The 12,423-nt window shown below is 43.5% G+C and overlaps 1 pseudogene; it reads right to left on the reverse strand.

The window, feature by feature from the left end:
• Positions 1-2,657: 2,657 nt before the first annotated feature.
• On the reverse strand, positions 2,658-10,535 carry LOC119733375 (annotated as a pseudogene).
• Between the last annotated feature and the right edge of the window lie 1,888 nt (positions 10,536-12,423).

Genomic DNA, 12,423 nt, shown 5'->3' on the forward strand with positions numbered 1-12,423 from the left:
TTTTCTCTGATTGTTGCTTTTTTGCACACTATCTGTCAGTACAACAGATGTACAGTATAGTATGCGCACTTAATCATTAATATAGGAATATTGGCAAAAAAAACAAACAAGTTACTTTTGAATCTTCCAAAGAAACTTGCTCCATTAGGTTTTCATTCTATGTGCCCAGCATTACTAGATTTGATTGCTATGTAAAACCACTCCAACTCTACTACAGTACGACATACATGTATGCACAGTACAGGTCAAACAACATAGGCACTCTTCATTTTTTGACCCTGCTGCTTTGCTATACAGCGCCCTCTTTAATTGATGCATATTTTTCTTATACCTAATTAGGTTTTCATTCTATGTGCCCAGCCTTACAAGATTTGATTGGTAAAACCACTCCAACTCTACTTCAGTACAACATATGCACAGTATAGGTCAAACAACATAGGCACTCTTCATTTGTGACCTAGCTGCATTGCTATACAGCGCCCGCTATAGTTCATGCACAATTGTTATACCTCAAGGAAATGTAACACCTACCACCGGCTGAGGTAGGGTATCTACTAATGTGAAGGCATCAATCTCAAAACGTTCTACGTCCGGGTCGTCTGATGGATGGAACATCACTGTGTTGTCCTCAGCGCACCTGCACAATAAAAATTAGATACAAGAACAGCAAAATGGGTGGTCTTGAAGACTCTGTGACAGTTTAATTGAAAATAAAGGATCTTCTAAATGTCAATTGCACTTTTGGGCAAAAGATCAAGAAGGTCATAATTGTTTCTCTCTGTGATTCATAAGTAGAATCAAAGGAAGCACAGGGTACCACAACTTCCTAGCCCACATTTAAAAAAAAAAGCTAAAACAAAATGCCTGTACTTAACTAGACTCTGAAAATGAGGTGATATCCATTTTGTTCAGAAACATGTATAGAAGCCTTTTGATTTCTATTGTTGATTCCTGGGTGTGGGGCCCTAGCAAAAATGTCCCATGGCGATGCCATTGGATCTCCATGGGACCCAATGGGAAACACTTGGGAATTATAAGGATTCTCATGGTGGTATCTTTAAACAACATCATGGTGGCCTCTTAAAACAACATGGTTTCCCATGGGAACACCATTCACAGCTTAAAAAACCCTGCTTTGGTGACCCATGGACACCATTTTATCCATGGGAATAACCTCACAGTAAAAATTCCATCGGAAACATTCTATATGAAAAATCCCTTGCTACATGGGAAACCCATGGGTACATGGGTTCAAACCCTCATGGACCACCATGAGAAATCCCGATGGCGATCCCATGGAAAAGCTCCACGGTTATCCCATGGGAAATCTCCATAGCGATCCCATGAGAAATCTCCATGGTTATCCCATGGGAAATCTGCATGGCAATCCCATGGGAAATCTCCATGGCGATCCCATTGGAACTCTCCATGGTTATCCCATGGGAAATCTCCATGGCGATCCCATGGGAAATCTCCAAGGGATATTTTTGTAAGGGTGGGGGGGGGGGAGGGGTGAAGGGGGAAAGTGGGGGAAGGGGGGCAGTGGGGGAAGGGGGGCTATGATTGTGCTTGTCGGTGTGTGACTTTTGTTGATTATATGTATTTAAGTATACATGAACTCAAAGACATATAGCACACAAAAATCGTTCCCTGATACCACAAACTAACTCTGTTGGTAGAAATACCTCGGCAGAAGAACAAGTAGTTTGTCTGAGTGATCCTGAACATGCTCTAGTTGTAAGGATGCACATGACCCTATTTTATTTACTCATATAAACCATTAGCTCACCCGTCTTGGATGAAAGTGTAACGATGGAAATCATCTGAGTTGGAGGAAGGCGTGGCGCGACACGTCTGCACAAACAGCTCCAGTCCAGGCTCACTCCAAATTCGAACCTCGAAGTAGAGCTTGTTACCCAGGGCGACCTGGACAGGGTAGTCAACAGGCTGGTAGGGTGTGGTGTAATCGTTGCCATGGTAAAGGCGGAGGGAGAAGTTGAAGGAGCCGAAACCATCCTCGCGGAATGTGATCTTGGAGGTATCCGGAAGGAAAACTACTTTTTAGTCAAAGATGCACTAGCCTCAATTCTTAATCTTATTCTTACCACAGCCTGGTCATTCCTTAATTCCAACCCACCTAAGTTAGCTTCCAAGTGCATCATTCACTGAACTAGAATATAATATCTAAGTCTTGGTTTTTAAAGCTACAGTCCATCATTTGTAATTTGTGCATTTTGTTCGTTTGAAGCAACAAAAGAGTTCAAAATCTAATGAAGGATACTGAGCAACTAATCTGATGAAGTTTCAGCTAAGCTTCAGCTGTACATTCCGAGAAACACAGCATTCTAAGATCTCAATTTCAAATCAAAAGTTACTGAATCATGTTTTGAATTGTTTTGAATTGCAGCTATACGCGACGTCGCGCACTGATCCGACGAATTATAACAACCGCGCGCGCGTGTGCGTCGTTCCAATACTTGTGCGTGCTGCGCTAAATAACAAAACGAACTGCTAACTGAGCTTGCCAGGGTCAGCCGGCTGGTTTGAATCCAATCGCAGCCAAACCATCCATGTTTATTTTATGGATAGTAGTATTCCATCTACTCCATCTTATGGAACCATTTTACAAAAAGCAGCCGCCATTTTTTTCCTCTTAACTAACCTGATAGAGTCTGAAGACAATGAAGCTTGAAGGAATTCATCTCAAGGACCTGGATCCCAGACGACTTCTACGCTGGAGAGAGTTGGCACCCAATGGCATAGGCCCCCTACAGTCTAAAAATGACGGGGGAATAGAGTGACATTAGCATGGGAAATGGGACGACAACATCAAACAATGGAGTAATCGCATCCTTAATGCGTGGATATGATTGGTACATGACAGGATATGTTTGGCAGTCTACTACCAACAGTCAACCTGGTTTGGGGAAGTCAGAGAACAAATATTATAGCATCAACATATTATTGGTCAAATATCCGAATGACTGAATATTTGGCACAGCATTAGCCCCCATCAGCATAATCAGTGAGGAAGGCAGATGCAGCTGGGGCGTGTAAAACTTGATCAGTGACTTTTGAATATTCAAGTATTCAGTCAAGTGCAGTTTGAATAATGAATACTAATTATAAAATTTGAATAGCCCTTTTAAAGGCATAGTGTTCAAGTTTGACAACTGCCACCTTTTTGACAAAAGGCACTTCACATACATGTACATGTAAACGATTTTAAAATTTGTCACATACTAGCCAATCCACTGCATGTACCTAGAAGAGGTTAATAAAAATAAATCTATGGGGTCTACATGATGCTCTTTATGTGTTGTTCAATTAATTCCTGTGTGCACTCAAAGCCTGATCAGCAGCTTGTTTAGGCATGTACATGTAAAACCTGATCAGCATATCTGAATATTTGAATTTAATAAATGGCTTGGAGAGTTGATGGTTTCTGATTGGTCGAAACTCGATCACGTGGCCGGGCATTAACGGTGATAATGGACCGGCATCAAAGAACAAGCGAAAAAATGGCCCCTGAGCCAGCATTGATCCAGCCCCATGGAAGGCAATGATTGGCCAAATTTACAACAGTCATACGGCAGCTTGTAACAATACAGCACTGCACATGCGCTCAACCACCTTCGCGTAAGACTGACGCGCGCGTACGTAACACAGTTGCTATGGGTGCGGGCGCGTAAGCAAGTTTTGAAACGACATCGTACAGCGGCAGTGCAGTATACTGAGGATGTTTACGACGAAAGCGTAGATCTACGATTTATTTTCTGTAAATACTTCGCCAATCGACATATTTACCTTTCCTAAACCAATCATCTTTGTAATTCTGGACACAAGGAATGTGTAAACGAAATTTCAGCTTCCTCCATAAGGTAAAAATATGAAAAAATTGTTGTAATTTGTTTGGCTACGGCAGCAGAAGTCGTACGCGTACGCAATGAGGACGTTGCAATTGTCCAGCGCAGCCTGGGCCCGGCTGTGGTGTTTATAACAACGCTTATTGAAGAGACAGGGTACCACGCATAAGCTAAAATATGGCCCATGAACATGAACACAAAAAAGTCTGGAAATATCGCCGGGAAAAAAGTCACAAAATTGGACCATTTTAACTGTTTATTTGGTTAAAAGGTATTTATTAATGGGAATAACAGTGTGAGGATCCGGTCTTCACTGCGTCATTATGACCGGGTTTGGGGGTGACTGCTGTTAATGGACCTCGACTTCGTCTCGGTCCATTAACAGCGTTCACCCCCAAACCCGGTCATTATCACGCAGTGCAGACCGGCTCCTCACACTGTTATTCCCTTAATAATCAAGTTCAATGGAGAACAATCAAATAGGCCTACCAAATCATTATAAAATACATAGCACTATAACGAATGCTTACTGTGGTGTGAAATGTATGGGTCGTACAGAAACCGATGCACCCTATTAAAGTACATGTACATGTATGCATTACAGGTACCCAGGTACTCGTAACAGAATAATAAAAGGGCATTACAGTTTTTGTTATAGAGTAGTCTGCAACTTTTGCAAGCGTCAACTGTCACACATACATGTATATGTACATGTAAAATTTCGTTTTGGCATTCAAAACCCTTCATTTTCATTGTCTGAGAAGTTACTACATACATGTAGTAATTTGTACAGTTGGTTACGGGTACCTGATTCCATGATCTGGAACCAGTTCCTGACATCAGCAGTTGAGTACACAGGTACCCGGTTCTGATGCACACCCCTAAATACTTACGAGTGAAACATACTGGCCAGCATAATGCGCTCGTTTGTGGAGAGCTTTGGCAGGCTGAACTTAATGGCGATTGGGTAGTTGTCAGGATTTGCGATCATCTCCAGAACGTCGCGACTGTCCTCCAACTGACGTCCCCGCACTGGTTCCCCGTTGATTCCAAGTATGGTGTGCCCCACTGTACAGAATGAAAACAATTACAATATATTTCAGTCCATTGTGGCCTTCCCCATAGACTCCATATTAAAGGTATAGTCCATCATTTGTAATTTGAGCATTTTGTTCGTTTGGAGCAATACAAGTGTTACAAATCTAAAGAAGGGTGCTGAACAACTAACCTGATGAAGTTTCAGCTCAGCTTCAGCTGTATATTTTGAGATAAACAGCATACCTAGGATCTCCATTTCAAGTCAAAAGTTGCTGAATCATGTTCTGAATTGGGCCTGAATTCAGCATTTGAGACACATTTTCACTGAGCCGTTTGCAGCTACGCGATGTCCTACATGTACACTGATCCGACGAATTATTGCAGCCGCGCGTGCGTATGCATCGTGTCAATGCTTGCGCGCACTTCACCAAATAAAAAAACAAACTACTAATGGAAATTTCCAACGGTTCGTCAGTCTTTTAGACACACCGTTAGAAAGGCCTTCTTTCGTTGATTACTTCGAAATGACAGCTTGCGAGAAAGAACAATTTCACAGGTACTTCAGTCTCCTTTCTATCTTTCAACCAAGTATGCTTGTGAACAATAATTACGTCAGTTCCTTTTTAGATTGTTGCAAATGATGGACTACAGCTTTAATACAGTGGAACACTGCTATAACGAACATCGTTGGATCCACAGAAAGTGTTTATAATAACCATCGTTCGGTATAGTGATTTTGAACCATCGGTACCCTCGTTTGACCAACAGTGTTTGACCAACAGTGAAGTGGCATTTTTCACATCCTGATGCCGCACGAGGAGTCGTCAGGAAACTTTAGCAACGGGTGTTTTTTTCCTTATATTCCTTGGGGAAAATAGCCATCTGTCACTCTTCAACTCATTCAAACACGATTGGTCGTTTGATGTTCGGGAATTAAAAGTGGCCCAGATAGTGTTGAACACATACAAAACCGGTAAATTTTTGGTAAATCTGTTGACTTTTTTCAGGCAACAATGTTTGGTATGCTTTGTACATGTACATTCAAACCGAGAGCCAAGGATGATGTTCAGTATAGCAGTGTTCGCCTGTTTGGTATAGCGGCATTCCACTGTAATGGAAGCGACTTGTCAAACCAGGTCAACATAAAAAGCAGGCAAGTTGTGGTCCCAGCTGTTTTATCACTCAACCAGCGTTAGACCTGTAAATGTGGCGTCAATTATATTAAACGCCACGCTCCAGAGTTACGTAGTTCACTTGATGCACGCGATTGTACAGTTACCTGGACAGCTCCTACCATTTCGCGTGTGCCTGACTCAGAGTACCAGCGTACCGTGCATGACCTCAGAAAATCAAAAGTTGTTCTCGCACGTTAGTTGTTGCGTTGAATGTCGGTCACTTAGGCACCTAGCCAACTCGCCACCTGCCAACTCTGCACCTTGACAACTCGGCACATAGTCGGCACCTAGCGGGAGGGGGGGGGGGGGATGTGCGGCCAGGCGCAGCACTTGTCCCCGCGCCGTGCACCATGGCGATGGCCGGTGGAGATGTGCGGCCAGGCACGGCACTGTCACCGGCTTAGCCTTGGTCAAGGCGCTAGTTGTTATTCATCCCGGCCGTAGCTCGGTAAATATCCTCGCTAGCGCTATGCATGCGGTGCATTAAAAATACAGCGCGAACAGTGACCTCACGCGGCCACCATTTCTATGCAAATCAGTTGGACCCAATCTAGCGCCTTGGTTCAATCGTTGGCAAAAGCTTATGTTTTTCTTTATTTTGCGCTGGATTTCTAGCGCACGACCTCGTATGCGAATACAGATAAGTGTAGGCAGGGCTAATATGTGGAGTGTCCAATCACACCTTGGTAAATCCGGACGTCATCAAATCATTTGCAGCTATTCGCCTTTTGCAGACGTGACAGGAACCACAGTTTTTGTGCGTTGGTACCGTGTGCAGAGACACACAACGTGTACACGTGTATGGATTATGTACGGTGCCACGTTTCACTGTGCAAGTTTCCACGCATAAGATTGACCAATAAGAAAACAACATTTAAGGTCAGCTAAGGCTATTAACATAATGAGCACCACCCCCAAAACTTCACATGGACGATTGAACCAAGGCGCTAGATTGGGTCCAACTGATTTGCATAAAAATAGTGGCTGCGTGAGGTCGCTGTTCGCGCTGTATTTTTAATGCACTGCATGCATAGACATATGACTGCATGCATAGCGCTAGCGAAGTCATCGTTTACCGCGTTACGGCCGAACAACTAGCGCCATTACCGGCTGTGCACTGTGGCAATGGCTGGTGGGGATGTGCGGCCAGGCGCGACACTTGTCACTGAACGTTGCATTCTGATGATATCGCCAGTTCCATAAATAAAAATACAACAGTTCAATGAAAATCAGTAATGTGAACCGAGTAGGCCTACTGAGCTGAGAAACATTTCGAATTTTGCTCATGGAGGTGCCGAGTTGGTCAGGTGCCAAGTCGGTTACATGTAGGTGCCAAGTTGGATTTGGTACAGGTGTCGAGTTGGTGGGTGCCGAGCTGGCAAGGTGCCGAGCTGGCAAGGTGCCGAGCTGGCAAGGTGCCGAGCTGGCAAGGTGCCGAGTTGGTGGGTGCAGAGTTGCCAAGGTACCAAGTTGGCAGGTGCCTAGCCCCACTAGTGTGGCCGCGGTATGCTGCGCTGAACCTCTGGCCACACACCGTGGTACTGCGCACTACTGAGGACGAAGTTTTCAAAAAAATTCCGTTTGAACAGTTTCTTACATATGGTTGTATTCAATGATGTCTCATCTATCACTTCTGGGATGCAAAGGTGTAATCAGTAATGAAACACTTTCAATTTTCCGAGATATTCTTGAATTTTTCTGGAGCCCATATGCACTCGTAAAACGTCTGGTGATGGCAGCCATTTTGAATGTGTCAAGAGATGACCTCAAGCTGTGACGTCGGGTTTATGCAAATTGCTTGTCGAGCGAGGCGCGAGTTGCAAATGCGACGGCTGTTTCCTGTGCCGTGGATCCTGAATAGAGATCAGTGCACAAACGCGATGTCACAGCTTGAACATCATTACACCTAGAAGCATCCCAGAAGTGATAGATGAGACATCATAGAATACAACCATATGTAAGAAACTGAACGTAATTTTTTTGAAAACGCCCTCAGTAGTGCGCGGTACCACAGTGTGTGGCCAGAGGTTCAGCGCAGCATACCGTGGCCACACTAGTGGGGCTAGCAGGTGCCGAGTTGGCAAGGTGACCGGTAGACCCGTGAACGTGGCTTGTAAACTACGCCACGTTCAGGGGTCTAGGTGATCGGTAGCCCCACTAGTGTGGCCGTCGGTTAGCTGGAGTTACCCAGCCCTGAGTTTTATCATTGGGTTGTCATCTAGGGCTGGAGCGAGTTTTTCTCGTAACTTGTAGTATAGGCAAAAAATTTTGGAAAATGTTCCATTTTGTCTCCGTTACACACTAATTGCAACTGCAACTCACCCCAAACTTGCCTGGAATAACCATTACACAGGTCCTTGAAGTAAAAAACGATCCACGATGAAGATTCAGCCTACAATTTCAGCGAAAACAGGAGGAATAACCGCTAACCTGACAACCTTGCTGGCATGACCAGGCCTGCAATTGGTTTGTGCACAAAAAAAATTGTGTACAATGAATGGCGGTCGATTAACAGGCACAGAGAGCGATCGCTGTCAACTACTCGTTTTTGCCGGCTGCGCTGGCTGTTGGCGCATGACGTCACGCGGAAGCGTACCACCCGATGACTGTTTCATGCACTATGCGAGTGGTAAACCTTATATTAGTGCATGAAACAGTCATCGGGTGTTACGCTTCCGCGTGACGTCATGCGCCAACAGCCAGCGCAGCCGGCAAAAACGAGTAGTTGACAGCGATCGCTCTCTGTGCCTGTTAATCGACCGCCATTCATTGTACACAATTTTTTTTGTGCACAAACCAATTGCGGTCCTGGCCATGCCAGCAAGGTTGTCAGGTTGTCAGGTTAGCGGTTATTCCTCCTGTTTTCACTGAAATTGTAGGCTGAATCTTCATCGTGGATCGTTTTTTTTTACTTCAAGGACCTGTGTAGCTCTACTGAGTGGAGCGTTGAATTACGGGTACCCCTCCATACAAACGCTCCACCGATTTGCCATACTTTGGTAGCACCATACACGGTCGTCATGACGGTATGCATTTTGTGCATGCCCTCGCGAGGACAAGGCCCAAAAAAACCGATAAAGAAAATACAAATGAGGAAGACAGTAACCCTGGATAGATCCACACATTCATGACATTCCATAAGACCCCTCAAATTGTTTCAAACAACCGGTAATTTTGAAAAAAGAACAAAATAGTCTGAACTTACCGCTCCACAATTAAATGTGTCTGCCGAGTTGCACAGTCTATTTCACTGACATGACTGATGCATAATTCATTGCGCGCGTGTGTGACGTCACTATTGAAGAAAAACAAGTTGCGCTTACTCAATAGCGTTTGTATGGAGGGGTACCCGTAATTCAACGCTCCACTCAGTAGAGCTAGGACCTGTGTAATGGTTATTCCAGGCAAGTTTGGGGTGAGTTGCAGTTGCATTTAGAATTAGTGTGTAACGGGGACAAAATTGAACATTTTCCAAAAATGTTTGCCTATACTACAAGTTACGAGAAAAACTAGATGACAACCCAATGATAAAACTCAGGGCTGGGTAACTCTAGCCCCATAAATGTGGCCTATTTACTGGACTGCCTCCGTAAACATAGGCCACACATCCACATGTACAAAAATCGTGTCGACGGAGCCAAATTTTGATTTTCACATTTAGGCTTAGTTTGTAGGTTTTTTTTGCTTTAGAAGCATACTCACCCTCTCTACAGGCTAATCAGAAAGTGCTGCCTTTTTCAGATGTCTAATTTTTGTGAAATTTCATGTTGAAATTTTGATACGCAAACGTGTAAAAATGAATCTGGAAATTTCACGAAAAATATACATCTGAAAAAGGCAGCACTTTCTGATTAGCCTATAAAGAGGGTGAGTATGCTTCTAAAGCAAAAAAAACCTACAAACTAATCCTAAATGTGAAAATCAAAATTTGGCTCCGTCGACACGATTTTTGTACATGTGGATGTGTGGCCTATGTTTACGGAGGCAGTCCAGTAAACTGGCCACATTATGGGGCTAGGGTAACTCCAGCTAGCCGTCGGTATGCTGCGCTGGTTCAGCGCAGCATACCGACATGGCCAGGCCACACTAGTGGGGCTAGGTGATCGGATACCGTTGCGTTGAGGTTGTTTTTCCCCTCAAATGTCTTGGCAATGCTGACAAAACCTAGGATAAGTCATGTCAATAGTACTCTTTACTACTATAGGAACGAAAGACAAACCTTTGATTCCATCCCGTTTGTCCGAATGACACAACGTCAAATTTTCAACGTCAATTCCAGTGGGCAACTGAAGGTCTTTTCCACCTCCGTCTTCGGTTGAGTGTGGTCCATCTGGTAGATCAGGCCCCTGGCCCGATTGAAAACGTACACACTATAGATTGGCATATTGATTCGCAAGGATTTTCGAGGGCAGAAAAAGTGCAGCAGGTGGTGAAAATGCTAGTACTGGTGGTCGCCATCTTGATAAATAGCGCCCTCTCTAGTTAGTATCTCTTTCTTAACGAAATTACGAATGCCCTGGGCATGCTGCAATACACGAAGATAATTTAATGCATGTAATATGGGTAATAATAACCGAGACATGTGAAAGTGATTATAAAAATGAGAAGCAAATTGTGAGATTTTCATCAGCATTTTAATGTGTATCTTTTAAAAAAATGTCGGTCAATTACCTGCGAGAGCGACGACTTTCCCGTATCCTCGACCCATGATAATATATCTGCGCAGGTAAAACGCTTGCAACACGCACGCGTTGTAGCACACAAATTGAAGGTGAGTGCGTAGCTTTAGGGCCAGGGGTCTGACGATTATATATTATAGGGGTTTGTGAAGTTTCGGACACCTGGGGCTCCCTCTTGGCTGAACAAGATTTTTGTCGCTCCAAATTGGCATTTTGTAGCCTCAGACAATCATTTCTTATAGTGACCCAAATGGATTTTAATTTTGAAAATTATTTTGGGAGAAAATGTGACTTTGAATGAAGCCTATTATACCCATCGTATACTGTATATACATGTATTTAGATTTATGTACATCAATGATTACACCGACCGAAAGAGTGTTTTGGGATCGTTTTGCTGATCCTTTGTGGTTGTTTCAAGCGTTTTGGCAAATTAAAGTGTTTCTTAATAAACACATGTGTGTGCCAAAACCCGGTCGCAGAGGGCATAATCAAGAAATATATGGAATTTACACGGCCCGGCCAAGGTTTGCAATTCAACAGAATACAGTGCTACAGTTTCACTGGGATTTTGAGTGTGCTAATAAAATCGAAACCGTTCAGCGATCACCAGTCGTTTGGGTCCATATATATGAGATTTAATTGAGCAGATCACAGAGTTCAGCGTGTCTTTTCATTCATAGTTGACCTCTACATGTTCAGAAAGGCTATTCAAGATTGTGTACACATTTGCTTCTGCGGACGTGTAAGAAACAAAATTGGTGCATTGGTGTTGTGTGAAATTTATGTGGCACACACAACGTGTATCATACATTGAATGAAAAGGACAGCGTATGCGTACTCCGTCGTGTCCGATCTGATCAACCGGTTTTTCGACTTTTCGAACGGTAAGATATTAGGTTGGTTTCCCTTTAACCAGATCATAAGTAAACAATCCAAACATGAAACATACTGGCATGCAGGCCGCATGGACATCTTCAAGGTCACCCGGTGTCCACAATTCAAATGGTCTTCATCGCATGGCATGAGGAACCGACATATATTCAGTTTAATGTTTTTAATAGTCACAAAGTGCACAGTTGTACCAGATATTTGATCTTATACAGCCCCACTACTTGGCAGTTAATTTTTAACTTGGACTTGCCGGTATGAGAACTTTGATACTTTTATCACTTATTGTCGCATTTTATCTGTACATAAATTTGCCCTTATTCTATAATGGCAAACAAGGTCAGTTCCCTATGCATGCAACCTTGCATATTTTAACGGTGCGACTAAACATTGGCACCATAAGCACCTCTTTAATATGATTTCTGTGATGTTTGAACGTTCTTCGAAAGGTAAATTCAAACAAATTCAGACTTTATTTTAGTCGCGGATCCAGGGGGATTCTGGGGGTTAGAACCCCGATTTGAAACCCCCTCCCCGAAAAAGATGTCAAAATTGTATAAATATCAATTATCTTTAATGTCTGCCTGTCTGCACCAATCGGACATAACACAAATCTGACGGACCTGACACCCCCCCCCCCCCCGCAAAGAAGTCCTGGATCTGCCTTTGATGATCAAATGCTACCGACGAGACAAATTACAGTCCGTTAAACAAGAATCTCGGTGCTTGGTTATTTATTACCTTAATTTCTACTAAATACATAAACAATTACTA

Source organism: Patiria miniata, unplaced genomic scaffold (assembly GCF_015706575.1).
Source record: "Patiria miniata isolate m_02_andy unplaced genomic scaffold, ASM1570657v1 HiC_scaffold_25, whole genome shotgun sequence".
Taxonomy (NCBI): domain Eukaryota; kingdom Metazoa; phylum Echinodermata; class Asteroidea; order Valvatida; family Asterinidae; genus Patiria; species Patiria miniata.